This window comes from Mustelus asterias, chromosome 28, assembly GCF_964213995.1.
Source record: "Mustelus asterias chromosome 28, sMusAst1.hap1.1, whole genome shotgun sequence".
NCBI classification, from domain to species: domain Eukaryota; kingdom Metazoa; phylum Chordata; class Chondrichthyes; order Carcharhiniformes; family Triakidae; genus Mustelus; species Mustelus asterias.
Window position 1 is genome coordinate 10,625,203 of NC_135828.1, and position 22,935 is coordinate 10,648,137.

The following is a 22,935-nucleotide window of genomic DNA, read 5'->3' on the forward strand; positions in this document are numbered from 1 at the left end:
ACGTCAGCCGATTCCACTCACCCACCACCCTCTGAGTGAAAAACTTACTCCTGACATCTCCTCTGTACCTACCCCCCAGCACCTTAAACCTGTGTCCTCTCGTAGCAACCATTTCAGCCCTTGGAAATAGCCTCTGAGAGTCTACCCTATCCAGACCTCTCAACATCTTGTAAACCTCTATCAGGTCACCTCTCATCCTTCGTCTCTCCAGGGAGAAGAGACCAAGCTTCCTCAACCTATCCTCATAAGGCATGCCCCCCAATCCAGGCAACATCCTTGTAAATCTCCTCTGCACCCTGGTGACCAGAACTGCGCGCAGTACTCCAAATGGGGTCTAACCAGGGTCCTATAAAGTTAAGGAGATGGACTGTTGGTCTCATCATTTCCAAAGACCCAGACGTCCTGTTGACTGTTCACAACTCACAAGTGGTTAGCACTGCTGCCTCACAGCGCAAAGGGACCCGGGTTCAATTCCGGCCTCGGGTGACTGCCTGTGCGGAGTTTGCGCGTTCTCCCCGTGTCTGCGTGGGTTTCCTCCGGGTGCTCCAGTTTACCTCCCACAATCCAAAGATGCGTGGGTTAGTATGATTGGCCAAGGTAAATTGCCCCTTAGTGTCAGGGGGATTAGCAGGGTAAATACACGAGGATACGGGAATAGGAACTGGGTGTGATTGTTGTTGGTGCAGGAGCGATGGGCCGAATGGCCTCCTTCTGCACTGTAGCGATTCTATGATTCACATTTCCAACAATTTGAAACACAAAGGTTTGTACTAGTGGCAGAGGCAAAAATCCAACTCACAGAGCACATTGTGTGGGGCATTATGAATTTGCTTAAAAGCGTATGACTGTACTTAAGTGAAGGATGTCAGTACAATCAGGAAACACTTGCAAGGTATTGTTCACATTCAACTCTCTTAGGGAAAGAGGCTAAGTTGATGCAAAATGCATGTCATGTTGCACAGATCATGTTTGCAATATAAGTACAATCTGGTGGTTATATAAACTGGCGGACTGGCTCAGGGTTGTTGCTATCTCAGTTGAATGCCTGACACTAAGGGGTAGCTTCACACATTCTTGTACACACTGCCCAGCTAGCTGAAAGTTTTTTTTATTCCAACATGGGATGTGGGCGTCACTGGCTAGACCAGCATTTGTTTCCAATCCCTAATTACTCTTGAATTGAGTTGGGCCATTTTCAGAGGGCACTTAAGTGTCACCCACATTGCTGTGGATCTGGAGCTAGCCAGAGGATGTCGGATTTCCTTCTCTGAAAGATGTTAGCGAACCAGGTGCATTTTTTACGACCATCGGCAATGGTTTCATGATTTTGTTATATTGGATTCAAATTACACCATCTACCACGGTGGGATTCGAACCTGGGTCTCCAGAGCATTACCCTGGATTACTAGTCCAGTGACAATGCCATTATGCCACCGCCTTTCACCATTGTGGTCCAGGCAGCTGGGATTTTCCAATATGTGATCGAAGCTTCCTGCCAGTATTGAGAGTTTGGAAAATCATCTTTTAAACACCTTCGCTAACCAAGTTTCAAAACTCACCAGTAGTTCATTGAAGTTAGCAATGCTAGGTCAAGTGGGAATTTAAACGGGGAACAGTTTTAATTTTTAAATGGACTTCTCTGCTTTCCATTTCCATCCCACTGTCTTGAACAATTGAAAATTTCAATCTTAGAATCCCGACAGTGCAGAAGGAGGCCTTTTGGCCCATCGAATCTGCACTGACCCTCGGAGGTCCAACCCCCCCTGCCCCATCCCTACAACCCAGCACATCCACCATGGCTAATCCACCTAACCTACACACTAGGACAGTTTACCATGGCCAATCCGCCGAGGCTGTGCACATCTTTGGAGTGTGGGAGGAAACCAGAGCACCCGGAGGAAACCCACGCAGACACGGGGAGAACATGCAGACTCCACACGGACTGGTACCCGAGGCGGGAATCAAATTTGGCTCCGTGAGGCAGCAGTGCTAACCACTGTGCTGTCGTGCCGCCCAAACTTTGGATGTTTAAGTAGAACCACAATAAATATAAAACAAACTTAAATGAATTTAATTATCAAGAGATCAGTTCTCACCTGAAAATAAATACTTTGGTAATGCCATTAACTCGTAAACGGATCCATCAAAATCTGGTAAATCATGTGGTATAAATTTGCTGCTCAGTTTAATCCCCTGCAGGGCTGGTAAAATGTTCCTGGCAGTTACTTGACTAGTTAATAGGCTGTTAAGCTACTTGAGAAGGTTAAAGTGACCATTACTGATGGCTTTAAACATTCTGCAAAGACAACAGATACAATTGAGTGAACTCAGCTAGTAGAAAACTAATGTAATTATTCAATGAAATTATTCAGTAGAAAATAAACAGTTGCTAAAAGCCTACAGCCTCCTCTAAGGAGCAAATAGTGTACTGGAATGCATTAGAAAATGAAACAGAAAGACTTGCATTTGTATAGCGCCTTGCCTGATCTCAGGACATCTCAAAGTGCTCAACAGCCAATGAACAACTTATCGAACTATAGTCAGTGTAGGTAATGAGGAAGCCAATTTGTGTAAGAACTGGATCTCACAAACAGCCGTGTGATAGTAACCAGATTAATAAACTTGAATGATGTTGACTGACTGACCAGTATTCACCCACGTCATGGTGAATAGGTCCCTTTGCTCTTCTTCGAAGTATCACCATGCGACCTTCATGAGAGCAAAGAAATCTAATCTGAAACAGCACCTCCAACAACGTAGCACCCAAAGTACTGCACTGGATTTTATTCTCTGCAATAGGATTTGAGCCCATAAGCCTGCTGATTTAGAGTCAAAACCACTCCCACTAAGCCACAGCTGACACTGGAAATAGAATGTTCCTGAGGTAGTCCAGGGTTAAACCAATATGGAGAGTTGTGCACTTCTTACGGATATTACTGTCCTCGAGAGGAAACAGAACTGAGCATCGGAGAAAGCATTGTTTAAAGTTTTAAAGTTTATTTATTCGTGCCACAAGTAAGGCTTACAGTAACCCTACAATGAAGTTACTGTGAAATCCCCTCGTCGCAACACTCCAGCGCCTGTTCGGGTACACCGAGGGAGAATTTAGCATGGCCAATGCACCCAACCAGCATATCTTTTGGATTGTGAGGGGAAACCCAAGCAGACACGGGGAGAACGTGCAGACCCCGCACAGAGAGTGACCCAAGCCGAGAATCGAACCTGGGTCCCTGGCGCTGTGAGGAAGCCGTGCTAACCACTGGGGTACGTGCAATTGAAGTTAAGGAGGCAAGGGTACGGGAGTCAGCTTTGTTTTTCTAATTGAGAGGAGGTTTTGAGGAAATCCCAGTTGAATATGAAGCTGGAACTGACTGAGTCAATTCCGGCAACTGTTCACCAAGTTAAAAGATCCCTAATGCGCTCAAAGATGATTAGAATGGTGACAACCTGGTTAAAAAGTGGCAGAGATGCCAAGACCTGTCACCGACTGAATTTTGTGGCAAAACATTTTTTTCCACACATTGTTGATCTTGTCCAAGTTTCTGAAACTCACAATAAGAACCATCTCATGCTGCTGTAAGTCTGAAGCAAGATGGTTTGCTGATTGTTGGCTTGCAGTGGGTTGGATGGCTTTCTAAACTGCTTGTTCTTTGGACTAACGCCTTTAGAATCCCTCATTAGTGTTACAGATTCATAATGTAAAAAAAAATAATCAGACCGAGATGGGGAGCAAGTGCGTTATGAAGCATTTGCTGCCTTGAAACGCCTGTATGGGCTTCTTTGTGCCATCATTTATTAAACTGATCCAAAGAGTATGTCACTGAGGATGAATTCCAAAGACTGAAGGAGCATTTGGATCCCGTCAGTGCTGGCTGAACCCAAGTTTAGTTTGTCACGGATTTAACTGCATAATGTTGCAATGGGAGATTATAAAAAGCCTGTGAATTGTACTGAATCAACAAGCACGTTAATTTATAATGTTGGGCACATCATAAACACCAGCCAAGGTACCAGAGAACAGAATCCCTACAGTGCAGAAGGGCCTATCGAGTTTGCACCAACTCTCTGACAGAATATTTTACCCAGGCCCGCACCCCATGCTATACCCTTAACCCCACATATTTACCCCGCTAATCTCCTTAACCTACACATCTTGCACACAGTAAGAAGTCTCACAACACTAGGTTAAAGTCATAGAAATCATAGAAACCCTACAGTGCAGAAGGAGGCCATTCGGCCCATCGAGTCTGCACCGACCACAATCCCACCCAGGCCCTACCCCCACATATTTACCCGCTAATCCCTCTAACCTATGCATCTCAGGACTCTAAGGGGCAATTTTTAACCTGGCCAATCAACCTAACCCGCACATCTTTGGACTGTGGGAGGAAACCGGAGCACCCGGAGGAAACCCACGCAGACACGAGGAGAATGTGCAAACTCCACACAGACAGTGACCCAAGTTGGGAATCGAACCCAGGTCCCTGGAGCTGTGAAGCAGCAGTGCTAACCACTGTGCTACCGTGCCGCCATCAGGTGACTGGGAAGGAGCAGCGCTCCGAAAGCTCGTGATACCAAATAAACCTGTTGGACTTTAACCTAGTGTTGTGAGACTTCTTACCGTGCCCATCCCAATCCAATGCCGGCATCTCCACATCATGGGACATTAAGGAGCAATTTAGCACGGCCAGTCCACCTAACCTGCACATCTTGGGAGGAAACCGGAGCACCCGGAGGAAACCCACGCAGACACGGGGGGAATGTGCAAACTCCACACAGACAGTGACCCAAGCCAGGAATCGAACGCGGGTGTCTGGTGCCGTGAGGCAGCAGTGCTAACCACTGTGCCTCCAATAAGGAACGGACGCCTCAGGAGATAAGGTGCAAATGAGGTTGGGCAATTTATAGATGTTAGTTAATTACAAAGCTTGTGTGGAAAATAACGGGAGAAATTTAAAATCTTCAGTCTTCAATGGGCAAAATATTATACAACAATTCAAGCAAATTTCTGGGCTTCAATTGATACCAAATAGCAGCAGTGGAAAAAACATTCAGAACAGTAAATAAAATGTGGAATAAGGGGAAATTGGCTTTACCTTTCATCTCTGAGAGCTGGAGTTAAAGTCTACTGAGACTGACAAGAGGATCCCACATGAAGTGAATTTGATCAATCTGAATTCCAATTTATTGTAACGCAGCCTTTAAAGTTGCAAACGCACTTCAGACACCGGTGTGTGAGAAATGAGGCTGAAGGTGGCTGATGTTTACTGTGTACAGTACAAAGTCTCACAACACCAGGTTAAAGTCCAACAGGTTTATTTGGAATCACGAGCTTTCGGAGCACTGCTCCTTCATCAGGTGAGTGGAGAGGTAGGTTCCATAAACATGGCATATATAGACAAAGACACATTTGCAAGGTAATGGTTGGAATGCGAGTCTTTACAGGTACAGACAGTGCGAGTGGAGAGGGGGATAATCACAGGCTAAAGAGGTGTGAACTGTCTCAAACTAGGACAGTTAGTAGGATTTTGCAAGCCCAGCCCAAGCCCTTGCTTGAGACAATTCACACCTCTCTAACCTGTGATTATCCCTCTCTCCACTCGCACTGTCTGTACCTGTAAAGACTTGATTACCTGTAAAGACTTGATTACCTGTAAAGACTCGCATTCCAACCATTATCTTGCAATTGTGTCTTTGTCTATATATGTCGTGTTTGTGAACCTACCTCTCCACTCACCTGATGAAGGGGCAGCGCTCCAAAAGTTCATGATTCCAAATAAACCTGTTGGACTTTAACCTGGTGTTGTGAGACTTCTTACTGTATCCAGTCCAATGCCAGCATCTCCTCATCATGTTTACTGTGTAGCTAAAGCTTGTAATCAGGGCAGATAAGAAACAACTTTGTTCCTGAAGTGGGAATTCTTCCTCTCCAAGCCAATGCACTCTCTCATTTTAAAAAGCAAATCTTCATCATAACAATCCTAAGTCTAAATTTTAAGTTTATAAAGTTTATTTATTAGTGTCACAAGTAGGCTTACATTAACACTGCAATGAAGTTACAGTGAAAATCCCCTAGTCGCCACACTCCGGTGCCTGTTGGGGTACACTGAGGGAGAATTTAGCATGGCCAATGCCCTAACCAGCACGTCTTTCGGACCATGGGAGGAAACCGGAGCACCCGGAGGAAACCCACGCAGACACGGGGAGAATGTGCGAACTCCACACAGACAGTGACCCAAGTTGGGAATCAAACCTGGGTCCCTGACGCTGTGAGGCAGCAGTGCTAACCCACTGTGCCACCCTTCAGGTGAAGGGATAGGGTTCTGCGAACCACAGTTTAGTTTCATGTTGGATAGCCCGCCAGAATGGAAGTGAGTGAATAGTTTGAAGGTTATGGAAGGGGTTGAAGTTTCCCTATAGACGCATTTGATTATGCTGTGTGTATAGTGTGGCGATGAAATCTTCCCCTGTGGAGAGGATCATTTACACCTTGGAACGCAGTGGGAAACGGAAATGTCTTCTCTGGATCGCATCTGGTCATGACTGAACAATCAAGCTTGTTATGTTAAAGTTGCTTTCCAACAGTTTCTGCGCAATTACCACTGGGATCGGGGAGCGTTTTTATCAAAATTCCAGTATCCTGGATGTTTACCAGTGGTGAAGGAATCAGAGATACAATCAAATTAGTCAAGGCTTTTTGCTAAGAGGGGAATGTGCTTCTTGGCACAATGGGGATAGGTTAAGTCCAAACAGTCCCACAACGCACCTTGGGTAACAGTTGAACTAATTAGTACCTGCAGACAGCTGATGAAACTAATTGCACCAAAAAACAAAGATCAGATCTTTTTTTCTATAAGCTGTGAATCCAAAATTAACTTATCCAACATGACCAGTAGCAACTTGCATTTACATCTCAACTTTTTTTAAAAATTCATTCATGGGACACGTGCGTTGCTGGCTGGTCAGTATTTATTGCCCATCCCCAGTTGCCTTTGTCCAGTTAAGAGTCAACCACATTGCTGTGGCTCCGGAGTCGCATGTCGGCCAGACCGGGTAAGGACGCCAGATTTCCTTCCCTTAAGGACATTAGTGAACCAGACGGGTTATTCCAATCGACAATGGTTTCATGGTCATCAATAGTTCTTAATTCCAGATATATTTTATTGACTTCAAATGCTACGACCTGCTGTAGTGGGATTCGAACCCAGAACATTAGCTGACTTTCTGGATGAATAGTCTAGGGATAATACCACTAGGCCATCACCGCTCCACAAATTCCACAATGTTGAGCTCTTATCATTTCTGTATCCATTTGCTCTGACTGGAAGGTTACCCGCCACCCAAGTGTCTGACCATTTTCCCCATCTTTAGTCTCCCCAGTCCATAGAATCATCGAATCCCTACAGTGTAGGAGGCCATTCGGCCCATCAAATTTGCACTGACTCTCCCACAGGGCATCTTACCCAGGCCCACCATTCTCCCCTCCCCAACCCCATGCATTTATCCTGCTAATCCCCCCCCCGCACCACCAGCCTACACTTCTTGGGACATTGAAAGGCAATTTAGCATGGCCAATTCACCTAAACCTGCACATCTGCGGGAAGAAACCAGAGCACCCGGAGGAAACCCAAGCAGAATGGGGAGAAGATGCAAACTCCGTACAGTCACCTGAGGCCGGAATTGAACCTGGGCCCTTGGCACTGTGAGGCAGCAGTGCTAACCACTGTGCCATGATGCTGGCCTGTTGGATTCCAGGTTTCTCGACCATTTTATTGAGAACTCACGCAATGATGTGAAAGGTGTATTGGGCCATAATTTCTCAGACCATCGCTGACCTTGTCTCATCCACAGATCTTCCTCACATAGTTCCCCAACTCTTCCACCAGTCCCTAACACCTACTCTTCCTTTCCAAAGCAAGCTCAAGAGAGGCAACATTGCCCCGCTCAGCTCTTATACACTTGCCCAGAGCCCCAAACACTCTTTCCAGTTAGGCAGCAATGTACCCGCACTTTCTCTAGTCTGGTATAGACCGTCATGTTCGCTACTCACAGTGTGACAGCCTTTACACTGGGAATCCAAACTGCACGTGCACACACATCTCTGCATTGATAAGTTCCTACCAAACAGACATCATAGTCAGGACAAGGGCTGGACTTCTCCAGTCCCTCTTGTTGGCAGGATCTTCAGGTCCCACCAAAGTCAATCGACATTGGAAAGGCTCGCCACAACTTCCACAGGGGAATTCTGGCCAGAACCTCTGTAAAAAGGGGCCACAACAGATGCCAAATACACCAGCTCTGCCATTGTAATACTGCTTGATGGTGCCACGATGGGTAAAACATAGGAAATGGCTGGTACTGGTCTGAACTTGGCTTGTACACCGTAAAATGGAACTCCTGTTCAGACCAGACCCCGCCATTTCCCAAGTTTTACTGTTTTCTCCTTCTGGGAGATTGAACCTGAAGCTTTGATCTTTGACCTTTGCTCCCTATGGAAGATGGAGGCTACCCCGGATGGCACAGCTGAAAAAGCAAACTTACAACATGGTGACCCATAAATCCTTACGCCCCGTGGTACATCGCCCTAGTGCCCTATACATCAATGGTTCAATAATTAATTTAAGCCCGTCTACGATGCTTCCTGTTGGATTTTCCCTTGGCAAAAGTCACAGGGTGAAACCTGGAGCCCTTCCAAAACGAAAGAAGGCATTAGCAGCCCAGACTGGCAATTGAACCAAATCCATTTTAATGATCATTTAGCTACCAGTAAGCCCTGCAATCCACAATTTGACTGACATTCAATCACAGATTAAGAACTGCGAGTATTTGTGGTCTCTTAGTCACGTTATCCAAAAGTAAAATTACAGAGGAGCTTAAAAATTACAACAGCACTTTCCCCCCCATTGTGTAGACCTGAAAGGATTAGATTTTCTCAAAAGAGAGGTCATTCAGCAACCAATGGATGTCATTCAGATTGCTTCTGTTGCTAAAGCGGGCATTTTACCCACTTTGTTACATGACCACAATTCTGGGTTTTCGGTTCTCTTATAACGCCAGAAGATATAGGAACAGAATTAGGCCATTCAGCCCATCGAGTCTGTTCTGCAATTCAATCACGGCCGATAAGTTTCTCAACCCCATTCTCCCACTTTTCCCCCATAACCTTTGATTCCCCTTACTAATCAAGAACCTATCTATCTCTGTCTTAAAGACACTCAATGACCTGGCCTCCACAGCCTTCTGTGGCAATGAATTCCATAGACTCACCACCCTCTGGCTGAAGAAATTCCTCCTCATCTTGGTTCTAAAGGGTCGTCCCTTTACTCTGAAGCTGTGCCCTCGGATCCTGGCCTCTCCTACTAATGGAAACATCTTCCCCACGTCCACTCTATCCAGGCCCTTCAGTATTCTACAAATTTCAATGAGATTACCCCCTCATCCTTCTAAACTCCATCCAGTACAGACTTATCCAGCTTGATCTATTGTCCACTAGGACAGTGTCTCACCAGAGTACCCTAATTTTGCAGGTGCAGATCTCAACGGATTGAATGGCATCATGGAGTTTTCCTTTCCCTAATAGGACCTGGCATTCAATCCAATGCAAAGCGATGGTGCAAAGGACTCCCGCCGTCTTTTGGTGGGAGCTGTAGGCTTGCTACACAAACTGAACGTGGACAGGCATCAGATGGCACTGATGTAAAATGGTGGCCAAGAGAAGCTGACACAATCTCACGTGAAGGTAGCTCGCAAAGGAAAGGGAACATATCCATACTGGTGCATTGGAGAGGGTGCTTTTGAAAGGCAGTGATTTGGCCACATTGTTGACAGTGCGGATCAATCTGTGTCAGGCAAACAACCGGACTAGGAACTCGCAATGCTGGCACTGGGCATAAAAGATGAAGACTTCCTCAATTTTCACCGTCACACGGTTGAAGTGACATCTCTCACCCACCAGCTGGGTGCTGCTGACCAAGAAACCGTGCCAGTCATTCAACTGAATGGCTGGAATATTGCAGCTGCAGCCCTGCAGTGCTTTCTGACAGGCCCTCATGGTAGATCAGCTCTGTGGAGCACAGCCCATTTTCTAAATGCACCTTTTGTATCAGGGTATTTTTGGGGTGGGCGATATCCCCTCAAAGTCCATTCATTTCATTATACTCTGCAACTCTCCTGACGCCTCAGGCTAACTATGATTGAGAAGACAGTGCAGAAGGAGGCCATTCAGCCCATCGCGCCTGCACCGACTCTCCGACAGAGCATCCTATCCAAGCCCAACCACCACCTCTTCCCCGTAACCCCATGCATTTACCCCGCTAATCCCCCTAACCTACACATCTTGGGACACTAAGGGGCAATTTAGGATGGCCAATCCACCTGAGCTGCACATCTTTGGACACTAAGGGGCAATTTAGCATGGCCAATCCACCTAAAGTGCACATCTTTGGACTGTGGGAGGAAACCGGAGCACCCGGAGGAAACCAATGCAGACACGGGGAGAACATGCAAACTCCACACAGACAGTGAGCCGAGGCCGGAATTGAACCTGGGTCCCTGGCGCTGTGAGACTGCGGTGATAACCACTGTGACGCCCCTGATGGCCTCCTACCCGGTGCTTTGTCAATATGATCATCAAACTGACACATTGGGCTGGGGATGACAAGTGAGCACCTCTCTATCCTTGCGTCTGGCCCACCCTTCATCTCACCCTCTCCCCAGTGAGGTCAGCAATGCGCGATACGGGAGGACCCATGGACACAAGGTCCAATGACCCTGGATGCACCAATGCCACGTGAACGTTGGAGTCATTCAGTTTCCCAATTAAGCCAAATTAAATTGAAATGAAAGGTTAGATTGTTAAGCTTGCCAGTCGCTAAGCTGTTTTTGTGTTTTTTTCTTAATTGCCTTCATTGCTTGAACTTCGGGGAACAGCTTGTAAGTGGTGTCATGAGGTGTTTTTTTTGCAGCCTGTGACAGCTGATGCATCAAGTTGTAGAGCCAATACTGCCTGCCAAAAGTGGACATGAGAAATTTGGTTTGTTCTCACTGGAACGACGGAGGTTGAGGGAACGACCTGGTAGAAGTCTACAAGATTATGAGGAGCATGGACAGAGTGGATAGTCAGAAGCTTTTTCCCCAGGGTAGAAGAGTCAATTACTAGGGGACATAGATTTAAGGTGCGAGGGGCAAGGTTTAAAGGAGATGTACGAGGCAAGTTATTTTTACACAGAGGGTGGTGGGTGCCTGGAACTCGTTGCCGGGGGAGGTATTGGAAGCAGATACGATAGTGACTTTTAAGGGGCATCTTGACAAATACATGAATAGGTTGGGAATGGAGGGATATGGTCCCCGGAAGGGTAGGGGATTTTTTTAGTTCAGTCGGGCAGCATGGTCGGTGCAGACTTGGAGGGCCGAAGGGCCTGTTCCTGTGCTGTAATTTTCTTTGACGCATCGAGAGTTTCTAGTACAACAACACATTTAAAAACTTACACAACCAGTTTCTGTTCGATTAGAGTACACAAAATCAACTACTCAACTGCTGGTCTATATAACACCGGCTCTTTGCAGGCGCAATCTGAGGTTGTGTTTTCTCTTGCTGGGAAGCAGGAACAGGGCCCCTGGAATTCCACTATTCCCTAGCTCTCGGCTAAAGAGGCATTCCATGTTTCCCAGGGAAACAGGCTGCTGAGCTCATATTAGTCAGAAAACATCTCCAATTCCAAAAGGGGGAAAACAAAACCACAGCATTTCCCAGATACCCGAGAGGCCAATGAGGGATTAGGGTGATGTCCTGTCACAATTTGGGTGGGGAGGGGACTTGCTCACTGCTGTTGCAGTCTGGAAACAAGGGGTTAATGTATAAAATTAGCCAGGATCTAATTGCTGGTCAGAACATGGGGGCGGCACGGTGGCACAGTGGTTAACACTGCTGCCTCACAGCGCCAGGAACCCGGGTTCGATTCCCGGTTTGGGTCACTGTCTGTGCGGAGTCTGCATGTTCTCCCCGTGTCTGCGTGGGTTTCCTCCGGGTGCTCCGGTTTCCTCCCACAGCTGGAAAGATGTGCTGGTTAGGTGCACTGGCCGTGCTAAATTCTCCCTCAGTGTACCCGAACAGGAGTGTGGTGACTGGGGGATTTTCACAGTAACTTCATTGCAGTGTTAATGTAAGAACAGACTTGAGGGGCTGAATGGCCTGCTCCAGTTCCTCTGTTCCAATGCCACTTGCAGGAAAGGACAGGGAAAGAAGGCAGTGTTGCAGAGTGGAATGGCTATGCAACACTTGCACTTTGACATAGTAAAACATCCCAAGATATTCCACATCATCGTACAATATTTGCCACTGAGGCATATCAGGGGATATATGGACAGATTACTAAATGCTTAGTCATAGAGGTAGATTTTTAAAGAGATAGAGGTTTGGAGGAGGGAATTCCAGATCTTTGGGTCAAGGCGGTTGAAGACAGAGCTGTCAATAGCAGAGTGATGAAAATCAGGAAAGCTCAAGACTGAATTGGAGAAGTAGAGAGATCTTAGTGGGGTTGTAGAAATGGAGGGCTTACGGGGATGGAGAAGTTCAGAGATCTTAAGGGGTTGTAGAAATGGAGAAGGTTACAGACTTAGGGAGGGGTGGGATTTGAAAACAAGGATGACATTGTTAAAGCAATCAGATTATTTTAACTAGTCAGCGAGCTTAAAATTGGAGGACACAAGTACAAAATTCACAAGCGAGCCTGTGGCAGGATTTAAAGCTAAATTCCTTCTCCCTGAACATGCACAAAAGGGAAGGTTGATAGCTCCCAACTGATGGCCTTATGATGCATGCTGGAGGGCATATCCATACAATAGATGACCACAACTAAGATCTGGATAACCCAGAGACTACTAAGTTAATTGTCCATGGTCCTCATATAGTATGTGAACCAGATTCTGTGAAAATGATTTTATCTGATTTATTGTCACATGTACTGGGATACAATGAAAAGTGTTGTTTCTTGCGCGCTATACAGATAAAGCATACCATTCATAGAGAAGGAAAGGAGAGAGTGCAGAATGTAGTGTCACAGTCGTAGCTAGGGTGTAGAGAAAGATCAACTTAATGTGAGTTGGTCCATTCAAAAGTCTGACGGCAGCAGGGAAGAAGCTGTTCTTGAGTCGGTTGGTACGTGACCTCAGACTTTTGTATATTTTTCCTGACGGAAAAAGGTGGTTGCTTCTTCCGAGAATTATTGAGGATAGGAGCTATTTGGCCTATTGTGCCTCGTACTGTCACGTGGTCTGGTTTCTGCTAATCTCCTACGCACGCCTTCTCTTATCTTGTGCCACTTAGATGACAATATATTAAGGGATGGTTTACGACCAACCACACAATTTATTGAAATGGACCTGGAGGTGACAAGGGTTCTCTATGGTGCCTCATTATTCCCAGTGTCTCTGTGAAGGGTCACATTGAAGAGTCCCTTTATAGATTTCTGTGCGGCTGAAGCAATCTGTGATTTTGCAGACATTCCGTTCCTTTTCAATACCAACATTCCGTACATGCCTCGAAACAAAACAAACTCTAAAAATAATATTAAATTCAGAAAGCACAAATGGAGAATGAAGTAAAAAAGTGATGAAAGGGCTGCTGAAATGAAAATTACAAACAGTATTGCAAAATGTGTCTATGCCTTTAAGAGATCCACTACACATGTAACTTTCCATTAAGGGCGGCATGGTGGCACAGTGGTTAGCACTGCTGCTTCCCAGCGCCAGGGACCCGGGTTCAATTCCAGTCTCGGGTCACTGTCTGTGTGGAGTCTGCACATTCTCCCCATATCTGTGTAGGTTTCCACCGGGTGCTCTGGTTTCCTCCCACAGTCCAAAGACGTGCGGGTTAGGTTGATTGGTCATGCTAAATTGTCCCTTAGGTGTCAGGGGGATCAGCTGGGTAAATACGTGAGGTTACAGGAATAGGACCTGGGTGGGACTGTTGTTGGTGCAGACTCAATGGGCCAAATGGCCTCCTTCTGCACTGTAGGGATTCTATGATTCTATAATTAAACTCTAAACAAAGTACAATCCCATCCTTAACAGACAGGTATATCAACTTAAAAATTAAACATGTCGCTGGTGTATTTGTCTAAGAAACCACTAGTTCAGCTCAAAACGCTGCTCTGAAGAACACACAAACCCAGATAAGCCATTTTCCATCAGATTTCCAGGCAATAAGTTCCCCGTATGGTTCGCTGGCCAGAAAATAGGCCCTAATATTTCTCCTCTTGATCAAGTGTAATGGGTTCACTCTGCTCATCCCTCCATGGCCGTGCCCCTCCCCCTCTCTAATCTCCTCCAGCGCTACAAACCTCAAAAGTTTCTGTGGCCCTCCAATTCTGTCTACGCACAGAATCAAAGAATCCCTACAGTACACAAGAGGCCATTCGGCCCATTGAGTCTGCACCAACTCTCTGACCCAGTCCCTCCCCTCCCCGCCCTACGCCTGCAACCCCACACATTTACCATGGCTAACCTGTCTAACCGATACATCTTTGGACACCAAGAGGCAATTTAGCATGGCCACTCCACCTAACCTACACATCTACGGACACTAAGGGGCAATGTAGCATGGCCAATCCACCTAACCTGCATCCGCCTAACTAACATTTTGGACTTGGGGAGGAAACCGGATCACCCGGAAGAAACCCACACAGACACGGGGAGAACGTGCAAACTCCACACAGTCAGTCATCCAAGATGGGAATGGAACCTGGGTTCCTAGCGCTGTGAGGAGGCAGTGCTAACATTGTGCCACCGTGCCACCCTGTATGCATGATTTTCATTGCTTTACCACTGGTGGTCATGTCTACAGTGTCTAAGACCCAAGCTCTGGAATTACCTCCCTAAAACTCTTTGCTTTTCTACCTCTCTCTCCTCTTTTGAGACATTCCTATTTGACCAAGCTTCTAGTCATCTGTTGTGCTGTCTCCTTATACGGTTGGAGTCAGATTTTGGTTGATAATGTTCCTACGAAGTGACCTTTCACCATGTTAAATGTGCTATTTTAATACAAGTTATTCCTCAATCTTTTGTTAATTGTTTCATTTCCCCATAGACAGAAATTTGTCCATTGCTTACAATTGGCTGTGTGCTACCCAGAACATTCTGGTGCCTTGTCAACAAGATCTGTTGTGTTCATAACCAAGATAGAGGTTTGATTGTTTGCCTGCGGGTTTTCCACAATGTGGTCTTTGTCACATTTCACGCAGTCTTGGAAAGCCAGGGATTCAGACAATGGTGGTCCCCAAATTCTTTCCCTTGTCCAACTTTGTGAAAGAGCTAGAATTCCCCCCCCCCCCCCCCCCCCCCCCGCCACCCAGTGCAACGTTGGCAAGATTGAAGCCATCCCGTTCAGTTCCTGCCTCGCCGATTCCTGCGGCCCTGCCACACACCCAGGGTGAAGCTGATGGTCTGTAACCTGGCCGTTGTGTGTGATATCGAGCCAGGCTTAAAACTCTACATCAAGCTCATCACGAAGACCATCTACTGATGACCATGAAACCATTGTGGATTGTCGAAAAAACCCTTCTGGTTCACTAATGTCCTTTCGGGAAGGAAATCTGCCTTCCTTACCTGGTCTGGCCTACATGTGACTCCAGCGACACAGCAATGTGGTTGACTCTTAAATGCCCTCTGAACAAGGGCAACTAGGGATGGACAATAAATAAATAAAGTAAAGTTTATTTATTAGTCACAAAGTAAGGCTTACATTAAGACTGCAATGAAGTTACTGTGAAATTCCCCTAAATGCTGGCCAGCCAGCGACGCCAATGTCCCACAAATGAATAAAACAAAATTATGGGCAGCACGGTGGCACAGTGGTTAGCACAGCTGCCTCACAGCGCCAAGGACCTGGGTTCAATTCCGGCCTTGAGTCTCTGCCTGTGTGGAGTTTGCATGTTCTCCCTGTGTCTGCATGGGTTTCCTCTGGGTGCTCCAGTTTCTTCCCACACTCCAAAGATGTGCAGGTCAGGTGGATTGGCCAAGCTAAATTGCCCCTTGGTGTTCCGAGATGTGTAGATTAGGGGGATTGGCAAGATGAAAGTATGGGGTCGTGGGGATAGGGCACGGGGGCGGGCCCGAGTGGGTTGTTCTCTCGGAGAGTTGGTGCAGACGCGATGGGCTGAATGGCCTCTTTCTGCACAGTAGGGATTCAGTCATTGCAAGAACTGTAGGGTTGGGGAAACCTATAAAAGGCAGGACTATAAATCCATTAAAGGAATAGGAATTCACACAGACTATAAAAGATCTTTTCTTTCCGCTATGGAAAGTACAACTGACCGATTGAGTGTGTGAGCAAGTCTGCTATTCCTAGGCATCTGCAATCTGGGACGCTTAGAATAAATTTCCTTCTGCCACTTTCACCCTCATCACCCACCACCACCATTCATTGTGTTGACACCGGAGACCTGTATAGGGATAGGCATGAGACGGCACAGGAATGATGGATCAAATGGTCTATTTCCTGGTAGGATGACTCTATCACAGAACACTCTTGAGTCTGGACATGTCAAGGCAGCGCCCGAGTGTTTTATTGAGAGTAGTCAAGGAGTCAATGATTGGCAGTCAGCGGCTCAGCTGGAAGCAGTCTCCGCAACAAGTCAGACGTTTTAAATCCCGCTCCCAGATTTGAGAACAAAAACTGAGGCAGACACTCCAGTGGAGTACCGAGGGAATGCTGCACGGTTGGAGGTGCTGTCTTTCAGATGAGACACTATACTGGGACCTGTCTACTCTCTCAGCCACATGCAAAAAGTCCCCTGGCACTACTTGGAAGGGGAGCTCTCCCATGTATCATGGCCAATATTCACCTCTCAATGTCACTAAATCAGATTATCTGGTGATTACCATATTGCTGCTCGTGGGAGCTTGCTGTGCACAAATTGATTGCCACGTTTCTTACATTACAACAGCGGCTAGACTTCAAACCACTTCATTGGACGTCTAGAGGGCATGAAAGGTGCTTTATAAGTGCAATTCTTTCTTTTTGTAAACTATCCCCATTGCTGAAGTAAGATGTTAAATAAGGTTTGATCCCCTTTTCCGAAGCAGCACATGTGGAGATATCTAGATGACCATGAATGGACAATGTTGAAGATAGTACAAAAAGATACATTGGGGAATTCTCCCCGGCTCCATGGGAATCGTAGCGGGCGAGGGGGGTGCGAACCATGCAAAGATCTATTGACCTCGGGCGGGATTTTCCAGTCTTGGGGCGAGCACGGTCGGAAAATCCCCCCCCCACACGGTCACCCTGAATCACAGAGGTGAACTGCAATAGAATGTCTGGATTGGTCTGTCTTCTACCTAGCAATTAATTTTGTCCATCACATTTGCAAACTGCTGTATAACTTGAGCTTAGCTTCCGTACAATTTAAAATGGAAGACCTGGATGGATGACCATTGCTGCTTATGGGATCTTGCCGTGCACAGATTGTCCATCATGTTTCCCTACATTACAGGAGTTCATGGTGTAGGGGGTAACACACCAACATGGATAGAGGATTAATTAGCTTAAGGAAACTGACAGTAGGAATAAATGGGTCTTTCTTGGAAAGCTGTGATGAGTCCAACACCGGCATCTCCACATCATGAGTGAACTACCACAGAGGTTAGTGTTGGTGTCTCAGTTTTACAATTTAATCAATGACTTTAATAAGAGGACCAATCTTATGGTAGCTAAATTTGCCGATGAGACCAAGATAGGTAGGAAAGTTGTCAATAGGAGGTAGGGAGACTACAAAGGGATATAGACAGGATAAGTAAGTGGGGAAAAAACATTTGGCAGATCTGAAACTCCCTCCCGTTTTCACGCTCAGAGAATCCCTACAGTGCAGAAGGAGGCCATTCGGCCCATCGAGTCTGCACCGACCACAATCCCACCCAGGCCCTATTCTTGTAACCTCACATATTTACCCTAGCTAGTCCCCTTGACACTAGGGTCAATTTAGCATTGTCAATCAATCTAACCCACACGTCTTTGGAGTGTGGGAGGAAACCCACGCAGACATGGGGAGAATGTGCAAACTCTACACAGATAGTGATCCGAGGCCTGAATTGAACCCGGGTCCCTGGCACTGTGAGGCAGCAGTGCTAACCATTGTGCCGCCGGTTGAGTATAATGCGGACAAATGTGAACTTGTCCATTTTGAAAGGAAGTAGTGAAATGCAGTATACTATCGCTCCAATTACCTCCCGCAGTCCGAAAGAGGTGCTGGTTAGGTGCATCGGCCATGCTAAATTCTCCCTCAATGTACCCAAACAGGCGCCGGAGTGTGGCGAGTCGGGGATTTCACAATAACTTCATTGTAATGTTAATGTAAGCCTACTTGTGACTAATAAATAAACTTTAACTTTATGTAAATGGAGAGAGATTGCAGAACTCTATGGTACAGAGGGATCTGGGCGTCCTAGTCCATGAATCACAGTTAGTCTGCAGGTACAGCAAGTGATGAGGAAGGCTTATGGAATGTTGGCATTTATTGCAAGAGGAATGAAATATAAAAGTTATGCTGCCGCTGTTGGTGAGGTCATATCTGGAATGGTGTATACAGTTTTGGTTTCTTTATAGAAGAAAGGACATAAACGTGTGAGAAGTAATTCAGAGAAAGTTCATTCAACTGACTGCTGGGACTGCGGGCGGGTTATCTCAGGAGTAAAGGTTGGACAGGCTGGACCTGTTTCCACTGGAGTGTAGGAGAATGTGGGTGATCTCACTGAAACAGAAGATCCTGAGGGGACATGACAGGGTGGATGCTGAGAGGATGCTTATGGGGGGAGACTAGAAGTAGGGGGACACAGTTTAAAAATAAGGGGCCTTCCATTTAAGATTAAGATGAGGAAATATTTTTCCCTCTGAGAATCCACAGACTTTGGAACTCTCTTCCCCCGCTTTGCAAAGGTCTGCGTTCAAACCTTTTTCTTTTGAAAGCCCACCAGTGGACAGCAATATCGCTCCATCAGCTCTCCAGCCCACTACATTCCTACCCCACCATCCCCAGCACATTGCAGGACATCGAGAAACAACCATGCATTGACCTGAAAAACTGCTGATCTTCTACAACGTGGAGGCTCAGGAAATAAAAGAAAGGAAACTCTGTGCGTGATCCCAACTTTCTATAAAATAGAGTTTGATTTGCGTTAAAACGAGGTCAGGTCATTTTCAGACTGACAGTTTAGATCGAGTCACTTGAGTCTTTCTTTGAGTATCGAGTTGATCAGAAAATTTAATCAATGTTCTGGTCTGCCTCTCTTGAGCTGAGACAACGTTGAAAATCTTGAAGTTTGCATTGCTCGAGTGGATATTTCAAGTCCTCACACACTACAAGGATTGAAAAGAAAACTGGCAGCCCACTGTCCCCTGAACATTCTTCACATTGAAATCTGCGAATAATCGATTGTGAGCAGCACATTGATAGGTTGGCAGATGATGTGTGATACCAGAAAAGAAGATGCAGAAAACTTTTACAGATGCACCATAGAAAGCATTCTTTCTGGTTTATCACAGCTTGGTATGGCTCCTGCTCTGCCCAAGACCGCAAGAAACTACAAAGGGTCATGAATGTAGCCCAGTCCATCACTCAAACCAGCCTCCCATCCATTGACTTAGCCTATACTTCCTGCTGCCTCGGAATAGCAGCAGCCAGTCAAGGACCTCACGCACCCCGAACATTCTCTCTTCCACATTCTTCCGTCGGGAAAAAGATACAAAAGTCTGAAAACACATACTAACTGACTCAAGAACAGCTTCTTCCCTGCTGCCATCAGACTTTTGAATGGACCTACCTCGCACTAAGTTGATCTTTCTCTACACCCTAGCTATGAATGTAACACTACATTCTGCACCCTCTCCTTTCCTTCTCCCTTATATACTCTATGAATGGTATGCTTTGTATAACACGCAAGAAACAATACTTTTCACTGTATACCAATACATGTGACAATAATAAATCAAAATCCATCCAGCTATTTCTAAACATAAAGATGAAGATTCAATAATGACAAAACATCTGGTTTTTCAACCTTCCGACTGAGCTGCACATCAGGAAAATTTACTCATGGCCAAATCCAAAGTTCTGGAATTCACATCCTAAGCCCCTCCAACTCTCTCCTCCAATGACCTTTCAAAAGTACTTATGTGACTAGTGTCCATTTGTTGTAATATCTCTTTATATTCACATCTGTGAATATTTTTACTAAGTTGTTTTAGTCAAGATCCCCATGTGTACATGAGGACAATCGCATTATAGGATTCAGTGTAGCAGCATTTTTGTTACATATCTCTTGGAAATTTTCTCCCGTGTCTCAATGTCTTGCCATGTGACGTGATGCATTAGCGGATACTTAACAGAAAAAATCTCTTGTGTATAATGTTTGGATGATGTATGCAGTGAATAATTAAATTTAAAAATTTGCCGTATATTTCTGTACTACCAAGTGTCTCTCATACTTATTCAATATGTCATAAGTTCAGAAGGTATAGGAGCTGAATTAGACCACTCGGCCCATCAACTCCATTCCGCCATTCGATCATGGCTGATATGCTCCTCATCCCCATTTTCTTGCCTTTGCCCCATAACCCTTCAGCCCGTTACCAATTAAAAATCTGTCTAACTCCCCCTTAAATTTACTCACTGTCCCAGCATCCACCGCACTTTGGGGCAGCGAATTCCACAGATTCACAACCCTTTGGGAGAAGTAGTTTCTCCTCAACTTGGTTTTAAATTTGCTACCCCTTATCCTAGTCTCAGATTGAAAACCTACCCTGAACTGATTATATCATCAGCTCAGCCTGTGAATAGTTCCTTCCTTTTTACTTGGCATGTTAATACATTGTCAGGCTCAGACTGTGAACCCGACCGTTGCTTTGGTTTTCACTGGGTTTACCGGTTTTCCTTGAGAAAGGTAGTTGCTTTCTCGGCCACTCACTGTGTCTTACTGTGACGTTAGTGTACCTTTCAGAGGGTTTTTTAAAATCATGATCACTGCCTTGGATAATGTGACTGCTGGAAGGAGAAAAGAAACTGTGGGCAGGTTAGGGGACAGAGGTTTTTCAGCTTTCAGTTTTGTTTCGGAAGCAGTCTTAGAAGCAAGCTGGAAAAGAAGTCTCTTTCTCGGTTTTGGTTTGAAAATTTTACCAGTTAGTTGAAAGAAAGACTTGTTGCCAAGCTGCAGTCTGTGCTTTAGTGTTTGGACGAACTGCTCTAGGTTTCAAGATCATTTGAAATCTGCATTCAACCCAGGGAACTGGATTCCAGTACCATGTGAGCTTTAGCCTGTGCAGTGATAAATCTGTTTGAAGGATTTTGTTTATTGGATTTGATTTTGATTGGAACATCTTATATAAATTCATTAAAGGTTATACATTATGGTGGTTGTTCTGTTTCTTGTTTGTAATTGATAAAAGCTCTTGCTGATTTTCTTACTGTATGTGTTAACTATATTCTTAAATAAACTTTGTTTGATAAAAGCTCCCTAGTGGGTCTTTTGAATCACACCTGAAGGGAAACATCTCATGCTTATCCCAGCCAAATTCAAGATGCAAAATGTTGCGAAGTTGAGTAGAGCAATTGTAGATTGGTGTTTGTAAAATTGTAAAGTGCGAGGGAAAAAGCAGTGCATGGTCCCTTTAAAAGGTTTTCTGTGCTTAGAAAGTTTTTTTTAAAAATGCAAGTAGAAACATAGAAACCCTACAATGCAGAAGGAGGCCATTCGGCCCATCGAGTCTGCACCGACCACAATCCCACCCAGGCCCTACCCCCACATATTTACCCACTAATCCCTCTAACCTACGCATCCCAGGACACTAAGGGGCAATTTTAGCATGGCCAATCAACCTAACCTGCACATCTTTGGACTGTGGGAGGAAACCGGAGCACCCGGAGGAAACCCACGCAGACACGAGGAGAATGTGCAAACTCCACACAGACAGTGACCCGAGCCGGGAATCGAACCCGGGACCCTGGAGCTGTGAAGCAGCAGTGCTAACCACTGTGCTACCGTGCCGGTATTGAAAGGCTAAGCAGCAGTTTTACCAAGACAACAAACAGGCTTCTGAATTTAGCCAATCAAATTTAAATCAGGCACTTAGATACCAGCAACCTACTAACTATAAATGTGATGGTTTTGGCAACCTAGGACCAATCATATGTCATCACAGGCATAAAAGGAAGGGGGCAGTGGGACAAAAACAGAAAGCAACTACCATCTCCCAGAGTTTTGCTACCAAATAAACCTGTTGGATTTTAACCTGGTGTTGTGAGACTTCTTACTGTGTATCTCTCAGAATAACAGCTTAGTTCAGCTCTCATGGCCTCACTTATATCTTAAAAGAGAACCTCATCTCGATAGCGAAGTTCCAGACAGAAGAATCAACTGAGAAAGCCCAGAATATTCCAGAAGGCACCAAACCTGGTTGTAATTTACAGAGTGACTAAATTCCATTTTTTGTTAATGAGTGGGAATTGTATTTCTCTGAACAGCATTCCATTAGAATCATGTTTTATTCAGTTTATTAATAATTTAGTTAAATTGTTCACTGTTAGATAAATAGATTGTTACGTGTTGATTTCAGAGAGAGTGTCAGGGGGTTATTCTGATTTAACCACAAAAAGTTGCTGAAGAGCAGATCGTACCTCTTCACACTTTTACAGATTATGAGGTGAGGCACTCCTCTTTGAGTGGTTAGGTGTTAAGTTCTCAGAGGGGGATCCACCTCTGCTTCATAACAAAAACTTATGATTCAGGTGGGCTTCATAAAACACTTTGGAGTTTCTAACTTGAACCAAAAACACTTACATCATCTGCAACCGAGATGGAGAGTCACCTGGTCCCAGATCTCTGCCAATGCATTCTGGAACATGGGCCAGACTGACTCGAATAACTCGCTATCTTCCATGTACCCTT

At 45.5% G+C, this 22,935-nt stretch overlaps 1 protein-coding gene across 1 annotated transcript in view; it reads right to left on the bottom strand.

The window, feature by feature from the left end:
* zcchc24 (zinc finger, CCHC domain containing 24) overlaps positions 1–22,935 on the bottom strand; it is a 221,902-nt gene that overhangs the window by 35,488 nt on the left and 163,479 nt on the right. The window lies entirely within an intron of this gene.